At 36.3% G+C, this 9,987-nt stretch overlaps 1 protein-coding gene across 1 annotated transcript in view; it reads right to left on the reverse strand.

The window, feature by feature from the left end:
- The window catches only part of Il1rapl2 (interleukin 1 receptor accessory protein like 2), a 1,262,572-nt gene that overhangs the window by 48,096 nt on the left and 1,204,489 nt on the right, over positions 1–9,987 (reverse strand). The window lies entirely within an intron of this gene.

Genomic DNA, 9,987 nt, shown 5'->3' on the forward strand with positions numbered 1-9,987 from the left:
ATATATATATATATATATATATATGGCACATGCTGACCAAATCCAGCAATCTCCCCTTTCCCCTTGCCTTTTCCCTTCCCAATCTCTAATAATCATCATTCCACTTTGAGGTAATGCACTGTTAACATGCACATACAACACAAAAACTATGACTAGATTAAAACACAAGTCCACTAGAATGCCCTCTCCATAATATGGATGCTTGTCTCTGTTTTAATAAAATTCATATATTGCAAATGAACAGCAAATATATTAGTGTTAACAGTTGGACACTTGGAATTTACTTTAGCCATAAAAGCCTTGCTCTAATGAAAGAAATTAGGGCTTTTATCAAAGAAACTCAAGAAAGCTATTGTTCCCCTTCTGCTATGTGAAGACACATGCAAAAACGCCAAATCTGATGACTCCTTTCCTAGCCTTCATGATGGTGAGAAATATTTCTGTTGCTTATAAAGTATACAGTTTAAAATAATTGATAATAAAAACCTGAAGAAAGAAAGACAACATGAAGGAAAAGCCTTTGAAAAAAAATCCTAGAATTAAAAACTCAGCATTTTACATTTACAGCTACACCCTTTAGAGATAAATTTGTAGGCCATGGAAGAATTCAGATCTTGGTTCTAGTAATTATATCATTAGCAATTTTTACTGAACTGTGTTACTTGTCCCAATCTGCTATTCTTTGTGAAATATCTTGTATGCTTCTTTCAAGGACATTGGCTTTGGAGGCTAGAAGACAGGGTCTAGTAATTAATTCCTATTTTAGCATAAATGGCCATAGCCTGAAGGAATGCTGGAACACACACAAGCTCCCAAATAAATCACAGATCACACAATTAATATTACAAAATGGCTGACCATGTGTTTATCTTGGCCTGGAACCCCTGCCTCTTCGTTTTTATTTCTCTAAAGGTGTCTCTATTTAGCTAGTGGGTTTTGTAAAAGTTTCAAAACAAATACTCTGCAACTTTCCACCAGTGCAAGTAAGTCGTGTATTCCTCCTTTAACAAAAATCTGTTAGTGGGGGGCTGGGGGAAAGTAGAGGAAGAAAATATAACAAAATCAAATAAACAATAGCATTTTGCAAGTCCCTAAAGGCTGATTCATTTAGCACCTAATATAGTGACTCTGGCTCTGAACTCGCTTCATGTTTGTGTATTTTGTCTTCTGTCAGCTCTAGAGAACAGCAGCAGAAATGCCTTGCTTCTCTTTAAAATGTTGTAACTACACTGAAATGTAATTAGGCATCTGCCTTAAATGCTAATCCTGGAGAAAGAAAAAAATGGTAAAAGCTAAGGGAAGCTAAATTTAAGGATGAATCTTAGTTAACAAGTATGCAGTGATTTTTAGTTCATGTTATAATAAATATAACATAGAAACAGAAGATATTAATAAATAATAGGAGAAATTTGGTGAAAATAAATGGGAATTTTCTTTAACACATTTACAAATTTTCTGTCCAAAAGTTTTGAGAAATATTAAGCTTGTCTGCCAAAAAAAAATGAAAGAGTCCAAAGTGTTTCAGCACATAAACAGGACAGACATCTGAGCAAAGATGAGTGCTAATACTCTAATTCCCCCATAAATATATACAATATTTTTCTTTTTTAGCATCTTACATTAAGTTGAGTTTTTTGTTTGTTTTTCAAGACAGGGTTTCTCTGTGTACCCCTAGTTGTCTTGGAATTCACTCTGCAGACCAGGTTGGCCTCAAACTCAGAAATCCCCCAGCCTCTGCTTCCTAAGTGCTGGGATTAAAGGCATGTACCACCACCACCACTCCTAGTGGTTATCTTGATGTTCCTGTGGGACTCCCAGCAGTATGAGTTAGGGCCATCTCTGACTTTTTTGCCTGTTCTTGGGACCTTTTTCTTCCTATCAGGTTCCTTCACCCAGCCTTGATATGAGGGTTTATGCCTAGTCTTATTGCAGCTTGTTATGCCTTTTCTGTTAATAACCCTGAGAGACCTGCTCTTTTCTGAATGGAAATGGAGGAATAGTGGATCTGGAGAAGAGGTGAGGAGTAGGGGGGCAGTTGGAAGAAATGGAGGTAGGAGAAACTGTGGTAGCTAGTGATGTATTGAAAACAAAAATAAATAATTAAAATATGTACAATACTAGAACTAATAGTAAGGACAACACCAAAGGACATGCCAAAAAGGATGGGGGAAAGCCAACAAAGCCTCAACCCTACACAAAGAATTATAGGCAACTGAGGAAAGCTGGGAGGGCGAAAGGTGGTCTTCCCAAGGATGAAGCACACCAAATGGTTGTCTAGTGCCAAATGGTCAGCCTTGACAACATACATACAAGTAATATTATAAGGGATAATCAGGCTGTATTTTAGAAGATATATACATATACATATTCAATAACAATTAATAAAAAAGAGGATATGAATTTGAAGGAGAATGGGGATGTTTATATGGGAGGGTTTGGAGTAAGAAAAGAGGAGGGAGAAATGTTGATTATAATCCTCCCTCCAACAAAAGATGAAAGCAAGGTATGTAGGTGTACACCTATAATCCCAGCATTCTGGAGGCAGAGGGAAGCAAATCTCTGTGAGTTCAAGGCCAAACTGGCCTACATAGAGTTCCAGGACTACATAGAGAGACCCTGTATTTGTTTGTTTTTGAGTTCATTTTCTTAAAGGTAGCTCCCTAGTCATTAGGAAAATAGATTTGGAAGTTAGATTTACATCTCAGAAGGCAGGGAAATTATTCATAATTGTGATATTTCTTGAGTACTTGAATAAAGATGGAGTTTGTGGGCCTGTTCAGCTGTTGTAGGGAGGAGGGCCCACTTGTTTGTCCTTGCTGCCTAGCTTGCTTAGCCCCAAAATAACCACACAGAAATTGTATTAATTAAATTACTGCTTGGCCCATTAGCTCTAGCCTCTTATTGGCTAACTCTTACATCTTGATTTTACCCATTTCTATTCATCTGTATATCACCACGTGGCAGTGGCTTACTGGGAAAGATTCAGCATGTCTGACTCTGGCGGCTCTCTCTCTCTGCTTTCTTCCTCCCAGAATTTAGTTCTGTCTTCCCTGCCTACCCAAGTTCTGCCTTATCAACTAGGCCAAGATAGTTTGCTTTATTTATTAACCAATAAAAGTAACACATAGACAGAAGGACCTCCTACACCATCCAGCTATGACCAGGCTTTGACTAGGACACAAAAATCAATGTTCATAGCAGCATTTAACTTTCTCACACAGATATTTTATAGGATACTGTGACCATTGGAAGAATACAGACAAAAACTGGCAGGAACCATGACAGAGTCTGATGCAAATATTGGAATGTGTTTGTCATTTGTTAAAACTGCTAGCAACTGGGAGTACATTTATTCTTTTCAGTATATTTCATTTGTCTGTTGTGTATCACTTCTCACTGTAACTTAAAACTAGGAAACCCAAAGTAAAAGTGAAATTAAATTAAATTCAAAGTAATGTATATTTTAGTACACATACAATCAATACTCGAGATCTGTACCACATGTCCTTTAGCACATTTTCTGTTTTATTTATTTTGAGTTTAAAGTCTTTTTTGAAATGCAATTCATATGGTTGAGTCTCTCCATATATATCTGTGTGTCCTTAATGAAATAGTTCCATCATGGTGTGTAGAGTCATCATGGCCATAAAAATAGCCCTGTATCCTAACCTTTGCATCAAAGCTAAATTATTCTGCAAGCTAGTAAGACATTCCTAGCCGTTATGTCCCTGCTCTTTGATACAATGAATGTGTTAAATTAAATGATTTCATTAACAAATAATACTATTCTGAAAAACATTAAATGAGTATGATGTATGAGGACAGACAATTAAAAATAAATTTGCCATTAGTTGCACTAAATTATATAATATTAAAAAATAAGTGAAAAGCTAAATGTGCACTTTATATGACTTGCCTAATCCATATCTAGATATTTGCCAAGGAAAAGGGAACTATATCTCCATAAAGACATACATATATGAATGTTCATATCATCTTTACTGGTTCTAAATTAGATCTAACCCAAATGCAATCAACAGGTGAATGAATAGTCAAATTTTTATAGACTCTCTCCATATACCATACTCATTCATATTAAGAGAATGAGCTATCCATACACATAACACATGGCTAATTCTCAGAATGACTTCTCAAGTGAAATAATCCAAACATAAAGCATATTTACAATATTATTTTGTTTATATAAAACTACAATATTTAGACTGATTTATAGTGACAAGAAAATTAATGATATAGGAAATAAGAGGTGCTAACTCCTTTATGGCACCTGTTTTGCAAGCATATGCATACATCAATTAGCTTATGTGGATTATAAACCTTCACTTGTGAGTTGTTTATTGCCTGTCAATTACAGCCCAATAAAACTGTTTACTTTCAAAATCCACTCAGTCACATCCAAGAATGGGGAGATAATTACTTTGGGTTCATATAATTACTATTCTTGTTTAAAAAAACTGAGCTCTGAGCCTTTGGGTAGTAGAAATTCAATTAGGAACTAAGTAGGTACAAATATATTAAACAGGTGTCCTTTTTGAGGGATAATTGCATTCTCAGATAAAATTAAAAGTGGTACATTTTAAAGCAGGTATGTTGATAATTTTAAGCATGAGTATTCTAAAGTGGTTTAAAATAAATTTAACTATATTAGTCACAAATAAATGATTAAAAAATTTCCTAATAAAATGGCACTAACTAGTAAACTTCAAGTTTACAAGGATTTTAAATTTGAGGCTTATTTTTTGCTGAATATCTTTGCTATGCCACGTAACCAATGCATTCAAAATTTAAAGCATCTGAGATTATATGGGTGCCACAAATTATGCTTGATAAAAAAGAAGTGGACACAGAGTTTGGTGGGTAGTGAAAGGTCATGGATCTTGGGGTTACTGGGGAAGGGATTGGATATGGTCAAAACACACTGTATAAAAATTCTCAAAGAACTGATTAAAAACTAGAAAAATGCACAGTGAAAACAGCTTTATCAAAAAACCTGACATGGTAGTTAATGACTGTAATTATCAGCACTAGGGAGGTTAAGGAATTCAATGCTAGCTTCAGCTTTAGAATACATACCTCAAAATACTCTTGAAAATGGCTTTTTTTTGAGAAAAAAAATCACATACTATACAATTTTTCCATTGAAGCTATGTTTAATTATCTTATAATGTTGACTAGTATGTGCAACCATCACCATGATTTGATTCTAAAACAGATTTTTCTTTCTTTAATATTTTTATTTTTTGTACATTGGTTTTGCTGGCATGTATGTTTGTTTGAGGGTGTTGGATCTTCTGGAAGCGAAGTTACAAATAGCTGCCATATGGGGGCTGGAGTTGTACCTGTGTCCTCAGAAAGAGCAGTCAGTTCTCTTAACTACTGACCCAACTCTCCAACCCTGTCTAAAACAATTTCATTTTGTCAAAAAGAAGCCATAGTCTATGAAGTCCAGGATTTTCTTTTAGAGTTTTGAAACTGTTTTTGTAATATATAATGGTAGTAGTTGTATAATATTATGAAAGTACAACCCCCCCACTGAACTGTATACTTGAAAAATGTGCATTTATGTTAATTTTGATTTGACTACATTTGCAAAAATGTTGCATCCATTCACTGTGACTATGAGCACCTAAAATACCATCCATCCAAGCAGCCTTGGGTAGGCAGGAATCATGCTTACAATTCTGTAGATATCCTGTTCCAAAAATTTCTTATAAATGAAATTATACAATATGTATTCTTTTGCTACCAGTATATTTTTACAAATGTTTTCCAGTTTGTTCATGTTGTTATTAGATGCCGGTACTTCAAAACATCTTATAAAAATAATATTCCACTCTGTAGATATACCACATTTCATTTATCTATTCCTTACTTGATAGACATTTATATTTTTCCATTTTTCACTCAACATAATGTTTCTATCAACATTCATATGCATATTCCTTTGTGGATATATGCTTTGATTTGTGTTGGGTATATACCTAGCAGGTATAGTGCTGTATTACTTATTAGCACTATGATTAAGCATTTGAGGATTTTTCTGAGTTTTGTTCAAAGTTGTTACACAACTTTACATTTTTATCATCGGGGTGTGAGATTCCCAATTTCTCTACATCTTCACCAACATAATCTATGGCTCAGATTTTTTTTTCTATTTTTTATTTAAGGCATCCTAAGGAGTATGAAGCGGATTCATATGATTTTGATTTTTTTTGATAACTGCTGACATCAAATATACTTTCCTAAAATATTTTTCCCAGAAATATACCTCTATTGTCAATTTTAATATATGATTTTGGAGATTATGAATCCTCACAATTATGAATCTATAGGTTAGAATTATTGAGTAAACACATGAAGACTGATTGTCACAGGAGTAATTATAAATAATACTAATTATGGTTAAGTATTTTACAGTGTGAGCAAAGTATGGCGCACATATGCCTACAGTTCTATCTATTTTGGGTTGCTGGAGTGGGAGGATCCATTGAGCACAGAAAGTCTAAGACTAGCCTGAATAACATAACAAGACTTTGTCTCAGAAAAAATATAGGAAATTACATCTTAAAAGTTCTATGAAAATTATGCTTATTTCTACTGCATGATGCTTGGTGGGAATGAAAGGAAAGTGTGCTCTCACCTATCAATAGCTACTATATATCAGACTGAAAGAATGTTCATCTTTCTATTGCACAAATGAGGAGATATTTCAACTCAATCTGATGTGCGATGCTTATACACTGTGTGAATATGTCTTGCTGTGACTGGTGTAATAAAAAGCTGAACAGCCAATAGTTAGTCAGGAGAGATAGGCAGGGTTTCCATGGAGAGAAAGGAAGAGGAGGAGGAATCTAGGCACACGGGAGATGCCAAGAGACATGGGGGACAAAATAGGGGGTACAAAATGGAAGAGAGGTAATACTACGTCATAGAACATAGATTAATATAAATGGGTAAATTTAGGTTATAAGAGCTAGTTAGGAACAAGCCTAAGCTATAGGGAGAACTTTCACAGTTGATAATAAGTCTATATAATTATTTGGTGATGTGGGATTCCCCTCTGTATGCTGTGAATGTGTTTTATTGTCATTGGTTGATAAAGAGGCTGCTTTGAGCCTATGGCAGTGCAGAATAGAGCACAGCAGGAATTCCAAGCAGAGATAGAGGAGAAAAGAATACTGAGTCAGGGAGATGCCATGTAGTCATTGAAAGCCACAGATGCTAGATGGAGCCTTATCGGTAAACCATATTCATCTTTTGGGTCTGGGTTATATCACTCAGTAAAGTGTTTTCTATTTCCATCCATTTGCATGCAAAATTCAAGATGTCATTGATTTTTTTTATCGCTGAGTAGAACTCTAATGTGTATATTGCCACACCTTCTTTATCCATTCTTCCATTGCAGGGCACCAAGGGGATGTTCCCAGCTAGGTCCTTGGGCAGCAGAGGAGAGGGTGCCTGAACTGGCCTTCTCCCATATCCACACTGATGAATATCTTACATATCACCATAGAAGCTTCATCTGGCGATGGATGGAGATAGAGACAGAGAGCACATTGGAGCACTGGGCTGAGCTCCCAAGGTCCAGATGAAGAGCAGAAGGAGGGAGTAGATGAGCAAGGAAGTCAGGACCGTGAGGGGTGTGTCCACCCACTGAGACGGTGTGACTGATCTAATGGGAGCTCACCAAGACCAGCTGGACTGGGGCAAAACAAGCATGTGATCAAACTGGACTCTCTGAATGTGGCTGACAATGGGGGCTTACTGAGAAACCAATGGTAATGGCACTGGGTTTTGATTCCACTGCATGTACTGGCTTTTTGGGATCCTAGTCTGTTTGGATGCACACCTTCCTAGGCCTGGATGAAGGGGAAGGGCTTTGGACTTCCCACAGGGCAGGGTACCCTGACTTCTCTTAGGACTGGAGAGGGAGGGGGAAGAGAGAGTGGGGGGAGTGGGAGGGAAATGGGAGGAGGGGAGGAAGTGAAAATTTTTAATAAATGAAAAAATAACATATAAAAAATAAAATGCCTGCATTATTGCTTAGTAATATGATCAAATAAAAAATTTAACCAACAGAAACAAAACAAAACAAAAAAAAAACAACAAAAATAAATAAATAAAAGAGAGGAAATCTTGACTCAGCATTGGCAGCAAAGGCTGCTCAGCTTCTTTAGGGGTGGGCTTTTTGGTTCATGCTAATTGCATGAACAGCTCTGGCTCTTTCAGGAGGACAAGCATGTAAATGGGGGTCTGTAAAAAGTGTGTTTAAAAATGCTTATTGGTGACATAGACCCACTCAACCCTGTAGCTGGAGTGGAGTGGTGTGCTTGGCTCTCAGAGGCAGTGAACATGCCTCCACCATGTTGGACTGGGCAGAGCCAATAGGCAGTACCATGTAGTTGATCCTAGCCAAGATAGGATAGACAATACAGTACTTTCTCCAAATTTGCCAAGTACATATGAAATAAACTTTGTGAATATAATTCTTACTTGATAATTGTTCTTATTGTATATAGTTTTACCTTGTTCAAGTTAAAACCTTTCCTTTTTACTTAGACAAAAAGGAGGAAACACGGGATATTTTTACAGTGTGTGTAGATGCATTGCTGTTATTAGTATAAAAAAATCTGAACAGCCACTAGCTAGGCAAGAGTTATAGTTGAAATTTCCAGGAAAAGAAAGGACAATGAGGAGGAATCTAGGTGCACAGGAGATGCCAGGAGACATGGAGACAATACAGGGGCTGCAAGATGAAAGAAAGGTAATGCCATGTGATAGAACATAGAGTCATATAAATGGGTCAATTTAAGTTATAAGAACTAGTTAGGAACAAATATCAGCTATAGCCAGCCAGTCTCTGTTATTATTTGGGAGCAGGTTGGCTGGACAGAAAAAGATTTGTCATATCAACACCTAACTGTAGTCTGAACATTTGTCTCTATACTCAAAGATAAGTATATTCTTCACCCTGCACCAAAGAAAGTTCTCTTTGCAACATACAAAGATGATTTCAGGAAACTACAACCAGTCAAAATTGTGGATTTGTGAAGTCCAGTTCCAATGACTACATCTACAAAATAACCCACACACCTGAGGTTAAGGGAACATTGGAAGAGATGGAAAGATTGCTAAGAGACAAAGGGAAAGATTGTGATGTGACACTGTATCTTCCATGGATGTCAGGGATGTACCCACCTATAAAGTTTTACTAACATGGCTTCACAAACATAAGATAAACAAGGACAATAACAACATATATCCTGAAGTCGGTGGAGAAAGTGTAAGAGCACCCAGCCCTATACAAAAAAGTACAAGCAACTAAGCTATGCTGAGAGTGGGAGAAATAACCTACCCCAGGGAAAAGTACACCAGCTAGTTATCCAGTACCATATAATCAACTCTGAAAAATTACATACAAGTAACATTATGCAGAATGAGCAAGTTGTATTTATGTACTCAGGAATATATATCTATTTAAATATATGGACAGATTATATAACAGCAGTTACTGAAAAAGAGAGGCCACGAATTTAGAAGAGAGCATTGAGGGTTCAGAGGGAGGAAAGGGATGACGAAATGATGCAATTATATTATAATCTCAAAAATAAAGTAAAGAATAAAAACACAAGCCAAATGAATTGAACTGATAGCTACACACTGAGATGGGACAACAATAAGAGGACAGCGAAAAACGTTGAAAGAGGTGCTAAATTGAAGCATCACTTTCTTTCAGAAAGCAGTGGATGCTGAGACAAAAAAAAGAAACACTAACAGGAACCAACAGTTATTGTGGAAGAGTGTCAGATTTCTACCACTAACACAGATTCACACTTATGACATAGTGATGTGGGAGTGTCATATATCAATCTGTTGATTTCATTGGTTAAGGAATAAAGAAACTGCCTAGGCCCCTTGATAGGCCAACCCTTAGGTGGGTGGAGTAAACAGAACAGAAGGCTGGGA

This window comes from Microtus ochrogaster, unplaced genomic scaffold, assembly GCF_000317375.1.
Source record: "Microtus ochrogaster isolate Prairie Vole_2 unplaced genomic scaffold, MicOch1.0 UNK17, whole genome shotgun sequence".
Taxonomy (NCBI): domain Eukaryota; kingdom Metazoa; phylum Chordata; class Mammalia; order Rodentia; family Cricetidae; genus Microtus; species Microtus ochrogaster.